This window comes from Ambystoma mexicanum, chromosome 7q (assembly GCF_040938575.1).
Source record: "Ambystoma mexicanum isolate Mex_15411 chromosome 7q, UKY_AmexF1_1, whole genome shotgun sequence".
Lineage (NCBI taxonomy): Eukaryota > Metazoa > Chordata > Amphibia > Caudata > Ambystomatidae > Ambystoma > Ambystoma mexicanum.
The window spans coordinates 604,543,870-604,562,990 of NC_090941.1; the positions used below are offsets into that span (position 1 = coordinate 604,543,870).

At 41.3% G+C, this 19,121-nt stretch overlaps 1 protein-coding gene across 4 annotated transcripts in view; it reads right to left on the reverse strand.

Annotated features, from left to right (window-relative positions):
- The window catches only part of SERTM1 (serine rich and transmembrane domain containing 1), a 472,477-nt gene that overhangs the window by 420,879 nt on the left and 32,477 nt on the right, over window positions 1–19,121 (reverse strand). Inside the window, exon 1 of one of the 4 annotated variants that reach the window (XM_069639994.1) lies at window positions 9,273–9,877. The exons of the other annotated variants lie outside the window; for them this stretch is intronic. The gene's annotated coding sequence lies outside the window, so the exon portion shown is untranslated. Of the gene's footprint in view, window positions 1–9,272; window positions 9,878–19,121 lie in introns of those variants that run through there. 4 annotated transcript variants of the gene reach the window in all.

Consider the following 19,121-nt stretch of genomic DNA (forward strand, 5'->3'; position numbering starts at 1 on the left):
AGTATGGTTATTATTTGGACTGTGTCTTTTCTGCACATTTCTTCTGTCTCACTGCACCCTAGTATAACATCTATGTACTGAAATATTGCCCTCTTGAGTTGTACATTACCCAGGTCCATCTGGAGGACCCTATTAAAGATTGAGGAGGATTCACAGTACACTTGAGGAAGTCTTGTGGTTCCAGTTCTGATTTCTATACAAAAAATAGTAAGTGAAATCCTGTGAGTCTGCATGATGGGGTATTGAGAAAAAAGCGTTTTAAGTCTATCATGGTAAAACAATTGGCTGTGGCTGGAATGTTGCATAATATTGTAACTGGATATGGAACCACAAGAAACTCGGCTTTGACTATATTATTTAGGGGATGGGGATCTGAATAAAGCTCCATGACCCCACTGTTGATTTCTTAATTGGGTACACAGCTGTGTTACATGGGGATTCTGATGGCACCAATATTCCCTGCTGTACTAAATCGAAAAGGGTTTCAAATATACCTTCATCTGCTTCTCTGGACATAGCATACTGCTTTGCTCATGGAAGAATCGCTCCAGGTGTGAGCTTAATTTTATCTGCTCCTACTCCACTCAATAGGCCCACCTCATATGGATTGCTGGTCCATAAGATGCTTGGCACTTTTTCTAAATCTTCCTGGAAAAATGACAGCTTCTTTTTTATCAATGCCATTTTCTGTGGTATTTCTCTATTCTTTACTTTGATACAATAAGTGCGACGTATCAAAAATACTAATTCATCGGCTGAATAATCATCTCTGAAAAATTCTTCATTTGTCAAATCTGTTAATCGATGTCCTTCAGCGAGAGCTATTAATGCTCTCCATCCTTTTCCCTCATCATCTGTCCTATGGGCAACCACTCTGTCCTCTATGACCACTGCTGCTTCTAATTCTCGCAGGATAACCTGTCCTTCATCATCCATAGGTATTCCTGGCCTGAATGCAATTTCTTCAGGTATTCCCAGTATTTTACCTACCAATCTGGGTAACCATGTTAACAAAACAGTTACTCCATGTAAAAATACTTCTCGGTCTAATGGAACTCCTTGTAATGGCTTTTGGCATGCTAATGCTAATATAAACTTTCTTACATTCATATCATCTATCCCTGGAATGGAAGACTTTATTCCTTTGTCAGTGAAAGAAATTCCCATGTTTAGTTTTGTCATCAAGTCATGTCCTAATATGTAAACTGGTGTCCGCAGAGAATACAACAGTGGCATGGACATGTCATGTTCACCTATAGCAATTGGTAATTCATCAGTTAAAGGAACTAAGCTCTTAGCCCCAGCGAATCCCTGTGCACTCATGGCAATGCCAGACATTGGGTACTTTCCTTCTCAAACACAGGAACGAGTCGCTCCAGGGTCTACAAGAAACAAAAATGTCTTGCCTCCTATTGTTACCCTGACCCTTGTTTCCTCTTGAGGGTCGGTGTCACTGATAGTGCTGAACACATCAGTTCACTCTGTGGGCTTTCCTATTGTGGATATAAATTCATCCCTGTACCTGTGAAAGGATTTCCTCCTACCACGGGCACACTCCATATCCTAGGTGTGGGTGCTTGTGGGACTGCTGTGTTTGTATTCCATTCTGGCACCATTCCTTGTTGTGTCTGTACTTGCTGATTCTGTACTTGTGGTGTTTGAATAGGCGCTTGGTGTGGTTGCCCTTGTGGCGATTGTACTTGTATTGGAACTCGCACTTGCTGTATTTGCGGCGCACACCTCTGATCCTTTGTGTGACCTTGGGATACTTGCAGTTCTGTATTATACTCCAGAAAATAGCACATCCCCCCTCTTGGAGCTTGCCAGTTCTGCTGCATGCCCCTTCTACTTCTACATGTTTGGGCCGTGTGACCTATCCTTCCACAATTCCAACATTGCTGTGGCTGTCCTCCATTAAATCCTACTCCGTGAGGGCTTGAAAATCCACCTCGTCCTCCTCTAGGTCCACTCCCTCTACCTCTACCTCATGGCCAAAGGTTGTACCCACTTTGATCTACAGGGTAGCCTACATTACTTGGCTGCGCTGGCTGTAAATCTTGTGTCATCATGCCTTCAACACTTGTCAATACCGCTCCTGCTATGGCAAATATTGTCAATTTGTTCTGAACTAACTTTGCTTCCTCCTGCTTTCTGAATTCAGCTTTCTTTTTGTTCTTCTCTTGCAACAATCGACAATGGTGTACAATAGTCAACTGTTTCTCTTGCCATGGCTTCCCTTCTATCCCTACCGGTTTTTTCTTCTCGCAGCTAAAATCACTTGTGCGTTATAAATGCCATATCATATCATATCTGCCACTGCACTGGCTCGGGGAGTCCCCGAAATAAAATATGATAAAATCATGCCACTGTTTTATCACACGGTTCCCTCATCTCGAGACGTGAATGTTCTTGAATCTCTTGAATAAAAGCAACAGGATCTACGTCTTCACCAATTTTCCTTGTCATAATTGCTCTACAACTGTTAAATGGTGCTCCATCATGTGGTGAGGTGTACGCTGTTAGATTTGCATACCGTGCTCATCTCCAAATGTCGTCAGCTCTCTCACCTAGAATGGCTGCTAGCTGGCCCTTTATGTCACCAATGCTAACGCCATTCCCGTTGTCATTCTTTCTATCTCATCTATCCATTTTCCCACACCTACAGTCAAACTAGGTAATTTACATTACAAATTATCTTTATCCATTTATGGCCACGATATATATTGTGGTTGTCTTCCCTCTCTTTCTAGTAATGGGAATTGTGTAAATGCTGTTCCACAATCATAACCACCTACACTTCTTATCTTTCAGTGGGTCTTTTTCATCTGTTCGTCTTCGTCCTGGCATTGACATCAATCGTCTTACATAACACAGGGAATACACCCCCTGCACTGCGTGACAGCACCTGTGGTCATTCAATAAGTGTTTTCTCTTTGGGGTCATCTAAATCTGGCTATTTTACCCCTCTTTCTACACTTGGCACTATTGAAAAACCGCATGTGCCTTCCCTTAGCGCTCTTTCATTTTCCTCCCTTTCTTCATCTGACATCATTATACCCCAGCTTGAATGGCTTTCATCCCTTTCCACGTCATCAAGCTCCACTCTATGTTGGGACATAGTGCTGTGCTCGTCTGTTATTATGTCATCTGATATGCCGCCTTCTGTGGAGATCATTCAGGACTCCCGTTGGTTCTGTAACCATCTTTGTCCCTAATTTGCCTACATATATCTCCAATTATTTTCCCTATGCCTTCTGTCTCATGTTCATCAGCCCACGTCTGTATTCTTGGTATCTCTTGCTGCTCCCTACGGGGCTGTTATAATTATAAAATTGGTTATTTATAACATGCTTACCCAGAGGTTTTTAAGCGCGGACCCGGGGATTGGCATTACATATCTATTAAATAAATTATCTATTTCATCATCCCTTTGTCCCCTATTCCTTTTCAGTTCTTCCCGTCTTCCCTTCTTCTCATCTTACTTTTCTCTTCTTCCTCTTGCCTTCTTTGCAACCTACGTTCTTTCAATCTTTGTGTTTCTATCTCATCGTGTTTCTTCTCCTCTTGTCTCTCGTTCCTTTTCATTTTTCCTCATGCCTTCTTTGTTCTTCCTTTCATTTCCTTTTTCCTTCTCTTTGTATATTCTCTCTCATTCTTTTCCTTCTTTTATCTTTCCTCTGTTTCTTCCCTTTATCTAACACCATCAATGCCCTTATAATCTAGTTTGAGTAATATCTACCCTCCCATCCATTCATTCTGCACTTTTATCACTTTCTTGGCTTTGTCCTTTGCTTCATTTTGTCTCTTAGCTTCTTCCTCTATCTGTCTGTCCCTTCTTTCATCACACTCCTTATATTCATTGTATATTGGCATACATTTAGGTTCTCTGATCTTGCTTTCTTCTACGTTGTCATCACTGTTATAAGTGGGGGCTTGTATATAGGATGAACATACCATGCTGCTGCCTTTAACTCCTTTAAATGATAGAATCCCTGTTTCTCAGCATCTGTACTATTTTCTGCCAAAGTATAAAGAGGAGTCGAGGGTGTTACATCCTCCCCTTTATGCTGATTAAGCATACACTCTTTTTTTGGGCCGGTCTTCCTTCTCGTTCTGATACCTTTTCCATAGCTCTAAAATGGCTAACCTTTTCTGCAACTTCTTCCCTGTATATGCAGCATGTAGGTATGTGGTCATATGTTGCAATACTGTTGTTGATAATGAACCTTCTTGGGAACACAGTATATACATTTTATCAGCTGTGACTTTTACCCACTCAGAATGTTGCATCCTGATCTTTGGTGTTTATCTCGGTAATGTCTTACATAGGTGCAGCAGGGGTGTGTCCCCTATGATAAGTTGTTCTTGACAGTCAATACTTACCAGTTTGTTTTATTGTTTTATTACTTAAATCCAATATACCACAACAATCAATTCGGGCACGCACCATCAATCACTGCCCATTGTCAAAAACCCAATTTTTTAAACATTTTTTTAAAGTCTATACAATGGTATCTCTTATTCCTTAGTTTAAAATTCTATCGATTCTTGCTGTCTTGCTGTTTTATTATTGGCACTCTAAGAATCTCTTTGTATTTATTATTTATTTCCTGAAATCTTATCCTCCTCTGATTGACATCAATCTCTTGATATTAGAATCTGATAACCAGGTGGATTATTACTATCATTTTATATCTCCTAATTAAACAAGATGAAAGTTGTATGTTGACATATTTATAACCCCATACAAACGCGCACTTTTATTTTTCCACAATCGACTTCCTTTGCCTTCCCTAGTAAATGTATCTTATCTCAAGATTACCCCATTTTGGAGTGTGGCACGCATTCTTTATCTCGGCCTTGCCTCAGGAACCCCTAACAATACTCTGCTTGGAGTTTAATGCTTGTCTGTCTGTTCCCTTTGAACCAGGAATAGAGGTATCTCTCTCTCTCTTGTTTTTACCCCCAAAATCCTATTACTCTATATATTTACAATTACAATACAATCCCTCCCCTTTATTTGGCCCTTTCAATGCTCTGCTTACATCCGTTGCTCAACTCGTGTTCCTCAGTACCAACTCTTGCACAATCGACCACTTCGCCGTCCATCTGCGGGGCACTTGTGGGGCACCTGCGGGTACCGGACAGGAAAAGGGGAACCTGCAGACAATCTTATCATCCCACATGTGTCTTTTTCTCTGCTCTCCAAAGATAGCTCTGTGAACCTCTGGCTAACGGTGTCAAAATCTGGCCCCAGGAGACTGGATCAGGACCATCCACACTGCTACCAATGTATACTAGCACCTGGAACGTTCCAAGTGCCAGATGGAGTTACCAGTAAATAATTGGACTCAAAGAATATGGCAAAGTTCTACTTTATTATCTGCTCAAATAAAGTAGGGAAACCTGGTGAAAAGACAAATTGCAGCTCACACACTCTCAACTATAGTTCGATTATACAAAGGCTTTATACCTCGATGTATGTCAGCCATGATGTCATCCTATGTGGCAAACAGTAAAACCTATTGGGTGGAGAGATTGGTTAAGGGAACATATATAAATATACATACGTATATATTGTTTAGGTGTTAGTGACATAATTGGCTGCCCCTTATGGTAGGCACGCCTAGAACCACCTCTAAATACTTACAATACAGATTAATAGCAGATTAACAGCAGCAGATTGGCTTCTGCACCATTGCATAGTACACTGCTACATAGGCCCTCTTGGCTGACATTCTCTGCCAAGCTTGGACTTTCAGCTCGTTAGCAGCACGTGAGGAAAACGAAACACTGGTGCGGGGAACGTCAGATTACTACCCACTTGGTCAATTAGCCTACCATCTCTCATCACTTAGGCCCTAAGATAAAACATCTTCTTTGTAGCAGACCTTGCTGACTGTTCTCTTCTCTGGGACTTTTAAGGGAGTATAGGTACATCGCTACCTTCAGTTAGAGCTTAACGAATAGGCCTTGTTTTCAAGTTCTGAATCATGTATCAGGAGAGCACGATTTTGTCCATTTCGACCTTTTATTTAATGCTATTTAAATACAATTATACTGGGTGCTATTACACCTCTTGACCTCTGGAGACTTTTTTGTTCCATCTCACGTATTCTTTCTGCATATTTATTTGTTCAATCCTTGGCACTTGCAAATATTTTCTTCTTTACTTAATCTAAGAGAAATATGTCATACGTATGTTGCTTATTGTTTTTGATTCCCCCTTGTGCCTTGCAATTATTTCTTGATGTGGCATCCTTTATTCCAGGCCAGTAGGCATTCTTTGTCTCTCACACAAAGCTGTTTTCGAGCTCCTTTCAGCTCTGCAGCCTTGGTCTTTCTCTGAGGTAGTTTTGTTATCCTTAACACAAGTTCGACGTCCATCTTTTCATCATGACCACTTTAATCGCGTTATATTTTCTCCTGCAGAAAGCTTCTATATATCTTATCTACCTTGCATTTCTGCGTATGTACATTTATTGATCCTCTTCTCACTTATCTTCTCAATGAATATGATTTCCTTGTGTCTGCATGCATGTTTCTCTTATTACTTCAGGCACATCTTCATTCGTCAAGTATTTACATATTGTTTCAGTGCATCTTTGTGTCGTCTCTTCATGACGTCACTTTGCTCGGTCTGATTTCTCTTATAGCTCTCCTATGTGCAATGGTGTGTGCAGATATCATTCCACCACATCACAGCGGGGTTACATTTGATAGGATTGTTTAAGTGCATATTCTCTCATATCTTAGATGCAGTATTGGGACAATACCTGGTGTCGCACACAGTACTCTCTTGCTGCTATTCCAGTATGACGGAGGTTAGGGGGTGGGCACTAGAGATGATGTGTACATCTGCCTCTCTACAGAAGGATCACTGAAGACCTTAGTCACGGAAAATGGAGTACAGTTGGTCTTTGAAGAAATGAAAGAGTGCCTGTGGAAGAATGATGTGAGGCACAACAAGTCCATGCTACGTCACTCCTGGGGAAATGGACAGGTGGAAACAATTAATCGCTATGTGTAAGGTATCGTATGAGAAGCATACAGAGGAGGACTGGACTGTCAAGAATAAGTGAGTAAAAGTATAGCAGCATATTGGATGATTCCGAACAGCATCATGGGAATATCACTGTTCGACGTGATGAGAAAGAGGTTGGCAAATACAAGACTGTCTCTGTAATGGATAAAGAAGAATGAAAGATATTTTTATTTAGTTTTTTTTGTTTGATTTTTAAACTAGCTGTGATGCTTTAATTGCAAAAGGCTTAGGGCACTCTTGAGTGCGGGGTCCAAATGGGACATCCCCCAGCATTACAAGCAGCAAATGTTCCCGAATTGCCTAGGAAGAAGGCCACAAAATGACACCATAGGGAGCAAAAAAACTCTGCCACCAGCCTTTTTGGTATAGCCAAGAAAATCCAAATTTATATTCAAAATATTGCTAGCATGTACCAGGTTCTGCCATTACACGGTCAAATACTTGCATCATACGCCAGATGTTGCCACGATTTCCCTGGAATTCACATAATTTAATAACTACTGCCATTATGTGCCAAGTACTCAAGTACTCACGTCATGTGTCAGATTTTTCCATACAATACTGAGTAAATTACACTCTACGAGATGACTGAAAATACCAGGGTATTCATTCCATATGCCATGCTTTGCCATCTAATGTACAGGCAACATATGTCAACTTGTTCTGTGAAATGTCCAGTTACTCACATCATTTTTCAGGTGTTGTCATCATTTACAAGCTACTGAAATTCAGCAGTTCCTGCTGCCAGAGTGAAGCCCCCTCTTATAGACAGTGATATTTACGCTACATATGGTGATACATTTTTGTAGTAAATGTATATCATATTACAGTGATACCGTAACCGATTTTTCTTAGTGTACTGTGGAACAATGCTATTTGATGCCACGTCATGTTTTGGCAAGGGGTGAAAGGTCATGTGACATCAATTCCTGTGATGTAAATAGGGGGTGGGGTCAAATGACATCACCTCCTGTGTTGTCATCTGAGGTCAAATGTGTGTGGTGTCACTCCCGGTATGCCTAGCATTTTGTTGAAATGACGTCCCTGAGGAACACACACTCATGCAGGCAAAACCCACAGAAGAGGATAATGAAGTGAAGTGACAAGATGAAAGAGAACATCTGCGAACTCCAGAGAAGTCAAGAGAAAATACAGGCGAAGAGATGAGGTCCTGGAGAACCAGTAGGGCGAGAAGACCATAGGGTAAATAAAAGTACTATTTCATGGACTGAATGCATGTTTGTTAATGAAAGGGGATAGTGTAGTACTGCAGAGTAGCCGCTCCAGAATAGTGAAGCACGCGGACAAGCTGCATCACTACGCTGCACGCACACAATCTGACGTTAGCATGCAGGGGTTGGCCGGACGTCATGCGACAAAGGGAAGTCCGCAAGGAGAGCATGGGCGGTGGGGATATAAGCTCCTCTCGATGCTGGGCAAAGGCACGTGTCTGCGCCCATGAACCCTTAGGGCACTGTAGAATGGCTTAACCAGTTAACTGTAGTGTGTAAGATCTAGACCTTCTGCAGTAAAGGGACCAACGGAAAACTCTTCCTGGGTGGTGAGAGTCTTTCATCCCAACACCCATTTCTATTCAATTGTGTTAATCGTTATTAAACAGCGAACGCCGAAGTCGGGATTTGAAAACGGCTTATCCAACTGACTGATTAAATACTTATCCACACGATCACATGGACACGTGTGCATGTTTATGTGGAATTTCTCTTACTGGCGTTTTTCTCAATAGGGACCATTTCAATACAAATGCGTTGATTTAAAAGTTGCACGCCTTTTATACCTTTACACCGTTATAAAAGGATATTCTCCTTTCTGTATTTTTCTTTTACAGGATGATTAATTCTTTGACGCATTTGTCCCACACTGTTTCTTCAGTGAAGAAATGTCAATTGCATGAAATGTGCATATTTCCTGTCCTGTTAATTTAATTAGTCCCCCCACACTGTTTCTTCAGTGAAGAAATGTCAATTGCATGAAATGTGCATATTTCCTGTCCTGTTAATTTAATTAGTCCCCCCAAATATTTTTTCAGGACTGTCCTCTTGCCAGATCCCGGACTTATTTTAGTACAACACACCCACTAAAGCTTACGAGCAGACACATATTATGCCAACCAAGTAACCTGACGGAGCAGAAAAAGGTGAGATGCCAGTAAAAAAAGGAGGTAATAACTGCCCATCACCCTCTCACTGAAACGTAAAGCATTTACCTTGAGTGCGAATTCCGAAGGCAGAGGAGTGAGCAAATGCAAGAATGAGTACACTTGGACCTTTTGCGCGCACATATTCCAGTCACGTGACCCAGGTCAGACCTCACATTGCTGCAATCTGATTGTTTGGCATTGGAAGGCATGGGTCAGTGCGGATGCATGCGGTGGAGGATGGTGAGAGCTTCATGTCAATTCCAGTCACGTGCCTCAGAACTGCTTTCTGCTGTACAGTGTGATTGACTTCCCGACTGGGGTGCGGGCTGCTTTGCTGGCCTCGTCTTCAATGCCACACTGTTGCCAGCCGCACCCGTGTGTGGGGGCTTCTGCTTGTGGCACCTCCGGGCTGTTCTGCTGGCTTGTGCAGTCGCAGACACCAAGCACATGCTCTCTTCCGGCGAAATGAAGCACGGACTGATTTAGAGCAGAAGCAATCAGTGCTGGGCGTGATAACACCCCCGAGCAAGCGCTCCTGCTTGATTAATCATTATTATTGCTGTGGTGAAGTAGGTCTGTCTCCAGAATCGATAAAGAGCAGTCAGATAACAGAGCACGCAGACAGCAGCCCCCTGCGCCCAGAGAACGGACTGGCGCAATTTGCACAGCCGCATCTTCTCCAGACTCGCACACTGCAGTCTGCTGTGATTCTGGAGGTGTTGCGTCTGATGTGGCTCCGTGCACACATTCTGGCTGCAGATAACAGCATACGGATAGAAACCCGGATGTTAATCACGAAGCGGGATCAAGCACCTGTCCGCATCATGCCCCATGCACGCCCCCTAGATATTTGCTTGCATTGTTGTTTTATGTTTTCGAACGCCTCTCCAGAACTTTTTTCCGAGTACATTCATGTTGCACATTAACATTATGAAAGTACTCCTTTCGTGGGAATAATCACCCTGCTCCATATTTGTATTTGCATTAATATAAAAGCTCCTGCCTGGTTTTGCATTCCACCCACCACAATGGTGTAATTGCATGCTTTTAACATAGCACTCGATGCCGCTATGTTTTATGTGTGTTTACAAGCCAATGCTGCCCATTTTGCAGTCCTCAGAAAGTTAAACGGTAAATTAAGGTGGGGAACAGACTACATCTTAAAGGTTGTCAATAAAGCACTTCAGCGCTATAAGCCGTGAATTTACCCTGGTGACGTATGCGTCATGACAGCATTTGGTGTCCTTAGCACATGACACGTGTTCGAATAAGTAAACAATTGCTGAATTTAAAGCATCAGGTCAATTAATGCATTGCATCCATGTACTTAGAAGCAAGACCCAGCATTACCTCCACGTCCACTCTTCCTCGTCCCAGTACTTACTTCACGAGGCCCCTGCCTTCGACACAGGGCCTTCTTCTATTTCTTATCTTCCATATAACTCCTCCCCTTGCATCCCCCGCTTCCAGTTTAATTTTTCCTGCCTCTAGCAGGTTGTCTGTTCCCGGCGCGGGGCACCAGGGAGCTATGTTTGCTGGCCCCCTGATGGGGCTAAATGGCGAGGCCACAGTTCTCCTACAGGTGCAGCGTGCTCCCGGTTCCCCTGCAGGGCTTGGGCTCTGGTTGAGCATAGAGCCTATCCTGGTTTTTGTGTGACATCGTGGCCGACATGTGAGGCGTCACCGCCTGGGGTCCGACAGGCCCGCGCTGAGGTAAGGGGCTGCGGTAATCAGAGCAACAACTAACCCCTGCTGCACGTTTAAACATAAACAAACTCCCCTAATCTCCCAGATGGGAGAAAAAATGACTTCACACATACAAAAGGCACACATGTCATCAACATCTACCTGCCAAACAATCTCCGGGGATAAGCATTAGTGAATACAAGTTGTAGTCCTTTTATTGACTATATATTATGCAAATTATGTAAACACATTGGATCAGAGTTATGCGTCATTTTATTTATGAAGATACCTTTGGAGCTCTATTACTTTGGGCAAATAAGAGAGATGAGGATCAATTGCCCAGGATCACACAACGTCGCCTATGTGGCAGTCGAAATTAGAGCCTCCTTGTTTCAACAATTGTCAAATTGGGAACTATGTGAGTTGTGCAAACACAGCAAACAGGATAAATGCAACCATTAAACATGCCAATGTTTTGTTCATGTTTAGAGTCATAGGTAGTGTAATATTTGTTTTCCATTTTGTTATGGTGCACATGGCTTTACATTTCAAAACCTTACACAAATATTCCATCTTTAAACATATAGGGTCTGATTCACAGAAGCGTTTTATAATGGTGCAATCCCATAGGAAAACGTTCTGTGAATCAGGCCCATAATTACTACATTCCACTCTTACTAACCAGAACATTTTCCCGCAATTCAATACATTAATTCAATCATTAAAGCGAGGGAAGGATGGCATTCTTGTATGGATACATGGTCGCCAGTGTTTTGCCATGTCACAGACCTTCTCCACCTGAATGCTCGGCAGACATTGGTTGCTCATGTTCCCAGAAGAGGAAATGCAGCGTGCTCATGTATGTAATCTTTCACATTCAGCAATGTGTTTCTCAATAGCGTAGAAAATCAATGTCAGGGTTCTATGTTGTGCCTTCAACAGACATTTGAATGTGGTAAATCTGGTCTTCCTAAGTTTAGTTGTTGCATTTCTTCTTTTTTTTTCCTTTAGTGGCGTGTCGCCCTCCCCTCCCATGTCCCTCTCCTTCTGTCCAGCTTATCGCCTAAACCAAATGAGGAAGACCAGAATTGACCACTTTCAAATGGATTTCAACAGATTCCAGCAACAGAACTAGCTGCTGGCTCCCTCATTTACCCGATGCACAACTTGCTAAGGGGCAGCAGAAGTATAACAAGTAAAGTTTGCTGCATGAATACATCTGCCATCGTAGGGCTTAGTTAATTTTATTACACTTTCTGATGGAGTTAGATAGCATATTAGCCGGTGGAATGAAGACTTTTTAGTGATTATTTCAATGGACCAATTAATGCACAAAATGGAAAGCAATTCCAAATCATAAGTGTTTTAATTGAAAATTAATTTTGAAGAATGTAATGTGGCAAGGTCTTTTTATATTCTTATTTAGATGCCAACAAATAATTGATATGGGAGACACAACTCACTAAATAAAGGTTGTCACTTACTTTTACTTTGTTTCAGTATTCAATTAAGGAAAATAGTGCAGTTAAAATTGTGACACTGTCAAGAGTTAATGGGAAACCCTTTCAGCCAGGCGTGGGAGGCCTACCAGGGTGGAAGCCAGAGGCAGTCCTACCCCTGAGGGGGAAGGTGGCAGTTGGGAGGGCCCCAGTCTATGCTCCTTTGGTGCATGCATTCATGAAAGGAGTACCACTGCTGATCGCCTCATACCTATCTCACACGATGCGATCACTCCATACCAATCTTACAAAATGCTGGCCAGTTTCTTGCTGTTTTTTGTAGGTAACTATAAGTTACAGCATGCATAGCACTGGAGGAGCAAAATTACGACCAGAGAGTGAGAGAGACAGCGGAGAGTTGCAGCACCGGAGAGCGGACAGCCTGAAAAAACAGTAGAACACAAACACAGCAGGATCCAGACCAGCACACATATGCAGATAGCCCACGCAGCTCTCCTGACATCCACACACTCATGGCCACGCTACCATCAATGGCCAGTTACTACTACTACGGCTGTTCCTGGCAAGTATCTTTACCATGCCTACAAAAAAACCCAAGACGTTGGCATTGCCAATGCTTGTGTTATTTTGTGCCAACATGCAGCTGCCTTGTGGGGGCTATAAACACTCTGTCACAATGTGGACAAGCAGAGATTTAAAATGATAATAGCAAGATTGCAAACACACAATGTGGTTGGAGGTGTGGGGTGCATTCTACGGCCCCAAACAGAAGTCCATTTCAGGAAACAGCAGGATTGTTAACACTGAACCAAAAACGGCTTGCCCTGTGTTTCTTTTTCAAGTAAAATTGAAGAGCCATGTGGAAGAGGGGCCGGTCTGTCATTATCAAAAGGAAAAACAGCATTTTAATTAAAAAAAGGAGGAATCAAAGATCCTTTTCACATGCAAAACAGGATTTTTAAACATTGACACAAAATGGCTTGCATAGGTATGTGCAAGTAAAAGCAGTTTAAATGTGAAAATGTATCACTGCTCACAGAAAGATATCAGGAAAAAGATATGATGTGCGTGTTGACAAAAAGCAATGTATATTATGTTGCACATACAAAATACCAGCGACATTTGAAAAGCCCTTATGTTTTCATGAAAAAATGTCAGCCCAAGACAGACCCTTTTGCTGGCTATGGGCAAACTTCACAAGTAAATCTCCCACTGCCAGTCTGGATGTTACTCCTCCCATCTAGTTACTAACTGCAAGAAAGTGTCCTGCTAAAGATGTTGAAAACCAGACTGGCTGGTTCTGAAGGCAGGGACTGCAGGAGAAGTTCCCCTTGGCTGGAGCATGACAAATATGTGTGAAAATGGGGCAACATCTTCAAAGTGCAAGTTCCAACACAAAGAGACTGATAAAAATAATACTCTGGGTACAGGCTGACCCAATGAAAACAAATGACTGGAAGGCAGGAAAATGGCCATTTGTCCCACATGAAGATTCACAATTAATTTAAAATGACTAATTTCATTTAGGCCTTTTTCTCAGCAACCATAAGGCAGATTGTCTTCATTCCTGTACCATTTATTTGGTAATTTCCAGTCAATTTCAGAGATATAAAATGCATCCACCTGCGAATCAGGGAACAACTTTAAAGGCCTGTTAAACTAGGTTTTTGGCCAATCTGAAATGTTCCAAGTGTGAGAATTGGTGATTGGGTAGAGAATAAAATTAGGGATATGGGTAATAATTTACAGATTCATAACTTTTATGTTTTTTATGGAAACGGCAGAAAGGTGCCACACAGCCCTGCTACATGGTACAGACCTGGTGGTCGGCTTATCTAATTCCCCATGATAAGCTGAATCAGAAAATATGTATACTATGGCAGTTGCTGGTAATATTATGAAGTTGCTCTAGACTCCTAACCCAATCCTAATTGGAGGATGGGTTTGGGAGGAGAGAGAAGGATATCTGTCCAATCCTAGTTGCGGGAATGAATGTAAGGTACTTCCCCAAAATTGTTAAATTGGTGGTGTCATTGCTGCTATATAAGGTGGACTGCACTAGGAAAGAAGGTACAAACAGACACAGACAGACAGAGAGAGAGAGATACAGAGACATAGATGGCTACTGAAACTTACCATCTGACAGCTGGAAGGAAAGAGCAGAGGAGATTGCTGAGAATGCATCTGGGTGGAGCTGTCTATTTCTAGGAAAGCCTCAAAGCTGACTGGGTCCTATGGTGGAGAGTGGAAGGTCATCTTTGAGAATGGAGTGACCATACCCTGCCCTATCTTTCCAGAGTGTCCTGAGATTAAGCTGGCTTTCCTGAACTTTAAACAGAGGCTTTCTATGTAAGTAGAATTGATTAATTGATCCCTGGGAAATCAAAAGGTAGGGCAGTTTGCTTTCCTTGAATCCTTCACCTTTATAGAGGGTGGGGGCAAAAACTGTGTATATCCTTAGCCTATTTAACCAAAAATATAAATCTAATTAATTTGTTATTTGGCAGAACACTACAGGGTGAATTTTGATAAAATTCAAAATTAACAAAGCTCATTTCCCAGTGTGCGCTTTTAAGCCCACAGGAAAATCTAAATCGCATAACACTACATGATAATTGCTTTTGTTATTGATCAGTGTAATTATTTCTTGAAGTGAAATTTGCAGAAAGTAAAGAATTGTTTGTGTTTTTTTCAACTCACTTTTGTGATTTATTTATGCTGAGAGAAGTTGATTGTGATGTGCCATGGATAAAGTGGTGTTTACAAATGGTGAAACAAACAGCCCAAAATGGTTGTGCTGACTCCTGTGCGCGCCAAAATCTACAAAACTGCATTTGGTTCACAACCACAAAAAGCTGCACACCCTGATACACACAGTCAGGGGGGGTGCAAAACAGAGTTCTCACTGCAGGAGCATGGCAGGGGATTCTGCTACATTCAACATGGAGCAAAGCAGCAGCATTGTGATGAAACCGAAAAAGCATTATAAAATGTTAGCTTTGCAACCTTCAAAACTGCTGTTTTGGAGCTAGATATATTTATTTCCATTAAATCATTGAGTTTAAAAGGGTACTGAAATGCCAGGATCGCCGAGTGTGGCTCAGAGGAACCAGGCTCAGTGACTGACAGCTCTATAAAAAGAGGCCCAGGAATATTTGTTTTGAGTTCCACGGGAAAAAGGCGGCTACAATTGCAACATGTAACAAAATCAGCTGTGTAGACAGAAACTTTAAACAAAGGCAGGATACATGTATCCAGACTGCAAACAATCCCAGCACTCAAGGAAGGACCTAATGCTGAATCAAATGTGTATGTGCTGCATAGGAAAACCAGATTTAAAAGAACTCAGTTTAAGGTGTTTTTCCATGAAGAAAGTGCAAAATTGCCTGTTTTGAAAGCATGTTTTTGTTGAAAGGCCTAATAAAATGTATTATAAAAAAAAGAAATGTCAAAGGATTGCTAATGTAAAAACCCACCTATAAAATGTGTTCATTTGATGTGTTTTAATGAAAGATGTAGGTAACTTAAAGTAACCCAGCTTGGAGTTAATTAACTATTTTTAAAAAACAATTCTGCCTTGACAGTCCTCAGCCTGGGAAAGGTTGATACTTCACTCACTGCTGGCAGGAAGGCCTAATTGCTGCTGGAAGGCCTCGCATACTCATAACAAAGGACCTCATTAGACATTCGTCTTTGCCTCAGGCAAAGATAATAGAAGGCTTGGACATCCATCCTTCCAGAAGAGGGGCAGGATGCTGGGAGAGGCTTCTCAGTGAACTTCAAAGGACTGGCCATTTGCTCACACTTGGGAAGTAAAAAAAATAAACTGACCTCTGATTTTGGGTTTAAATTGCTTATTTTGCCACAGAACTTCATGCCATTTAACTTGGCAGCAAAAATAAGTAAAGGAATGAAAAGTACATACATTGAAATCTGAATGTATGATAGGCATTTGAAGACTTGGTGGGAGTTCTTACTGCGTAAGGAACCAAAGTTATTTAAAAAGACTAATTGTGCAGATACTATTAATGCTACAAATTTAATATTGTGTACCCATGTGCTAGGGATGATTGCACATATATGTACTGAATAAGGAATTGTGAGGCCAAACATTTATGATTAAAATGGACAAAATTCCACAGAAAGATAGAACCAGATACCACCGACTTGGGAGTTGGATGTAAACATAACCCACAAAATATGTAATGTATGTGTCCAATTATATTAGAGGGCATAATTATATAAATATGTATTTGTGGGAAAGTTACATTTTGGTCCTAATAACTGTGGGAGGTTCCCAAGTCACATCATAAAATATGACAACCCTTTCTGTCATCCAACCGGCAAAAAGCAAGGCAGAAATTGTGCCTTTGACCAATCATCCCCTTGTGGGTGTGGGTTGCAAGTCTGCCCCTACCATAAACATAGTGATTTTATTTGGCAGGATAAATAAGGGAACCTCCCAACACACAAGAGACTGATTCCTAACTCCATCCAGATTTCTGTGTGGTGCTCTGTTCCTGAATTCTTCATCTTGTTGCCAATTCCAGATTTATTTGCAAAGCCAAGGCCTCAGCATAGCTGAACTCTTTCTCAGTTAGGCCCAAATCCCGAAACCATCCCAAAACCAAATGGAAGAAATTTTGATCCAGTTTGGCTTGCTATCATTAATGCTTGCCGGCTGAAACTCGCCATCCCACTGATCTACAGTGTCCAGCAACCAGAAGGGCTGATCCAATCCAATCCAGTCCAGTGTGAGGTGCCAGTCCAATTGACCAGTGATGACCAGTGCCCTTGACGGTCCAAAATCTTAAATTAAAGTGGACTGTAAATATCAATAGGAATCATATTAAACCATAGTATATTTACCTTGCCTTGTCCTATCCCAATCTATAATCTATCCCATCTTTAATTTAAGCACCTATAATACTGTCAGAACCATTCGTGCAACCCTATGTGTGATTCCGAGTGTTAGGGCTGATTTCTCCTCATTGTGTTTTACAAGACCATAAGTCATTAGTGATTTGGATTAATTAAAATAATTCCCATAAAGAAAACTGGGTATCCACCACGTGAAGGGTTACAGTGGCCAAGTAACTGTGATGATTCAAGGGTGGCATTCTTCTTTTTCTTAGCCCTTAATCTAGTTTTAGTAAAAGCAACCTGTCATTTTAAAACCAATTTTCTGCTTTTCTCTGTTCTATTTTCCTAAAAACGCCTCTCATTCAAACTTGCATAACTTCCTCAATTTAATAGCTAGAGACTTAATTTCAACTCTAAACCTAAGACCTTTAGCTACATCCACACCCAAAAACCTTATTGACCCGTTTTTCTTAAAAAACACTTAGTGAAAATGAGGCAGGAATTCGCATTCCTGCAAAGTTTTACACATGTGATTTCCAATTTAAAGTATTTCCAAGCTTCCATTCTGATTCAAAGTTTGTACTGTTGATCATATTATAGCTTATGTTTGTTAGGATCTTTTTAGTGTTGCTCCCATAGGAATGTATATCAATTTAAGGATTTTTGCACACTTTTCCTTGTTTTCCTAAGCCATTTTCGAATGTCATTTTAAAAAGTGTAAAATGTTTTTCTCTCTTGGGGAGGGAAGATTGCATTCAAACCCTGTACACTGTTCTATATTCCTGAATACCTGCTGCTTACTTACATCTGTGTAGAATTGCTTCTTTGTGAGTTCAGAAATTTGCAGAAGGAATTCTTAACTTAAGCGCTATATTTTCAAACAAGTCAAAACTGTTCTTTTCTCTTTGTTTTATATTCTGTGTTGCTAAAAAGTGGATTCAATTGCCTTACCTACTTTCTTATTTGTATTGTCACCACATTGGTGATTGCGGCCCCATTTATTAAAACATATGTTTGATTTGAAGTTTAAATAAATAAATAAATATTACCTTTACCAACCAGCCTGATTCCTGGTCCATTGTGACCTAGGGGTATTTTGAGAAGTGGTGTGGTATGAGTGGTATATCACTCAGAATATTGAACCTATACACACAATACAATATTCATGTGTGCACTGCATACTAGACTGAGACCAGGGTGTATTGCCTGATTGAAATCCTTAACAGATTTGGGGGCTCGTGCTGTGATTTTGAGTTCGAGTTACCACCCGTGACAATCTAACACAGCAGACTAGCCTGCAGGCTACAGACACCTTGTTTGGTTGGTGTACTGTGCGACACTGTACAAGCACCTCTCAAAATAAATACTCCAAAATCAGGCCAGTAAAAGTAAATTCACCCTGTAGAGGAGGTCCCAAATACAGCCTGCATTCCAACAGTCCATTTTGAAGTAGCAGGAGCGTTCACGCCGAAGTATGTGTCGTATGATGAGCAAATAAAACAACAGAGAGCCGCAATGGGTCTCTGTCCAGTACCTATCAGAAGAGCAGCACCTATTGAAGTACCAGTACCAATAAAACCATGGACAGTAAGGTATCCATTGAGGAAACCCTATCAACAAATTAAACGAAATGAAGATCGTCTAAGTACAGTCCCTGAAGAAACCAAAAATGTCTTAATGGAAGACGAATGGTGACCGTCACGAGAACCCGGACTGATTCACATATAGAAGAAATGACAACCAGAGAATGACGGAAAAAGATAAAACGCCATAAACCAAGGATATCGTGAACCTAAAGTGTAAAGATGATGTCAACTGTAAGAAGCTCAAGCCATGAGTATATTGAAGATATTCAACCAGTTTACATGTGTACATATGCTTGGAAATGCAAGAAAGGTAAGAAAAC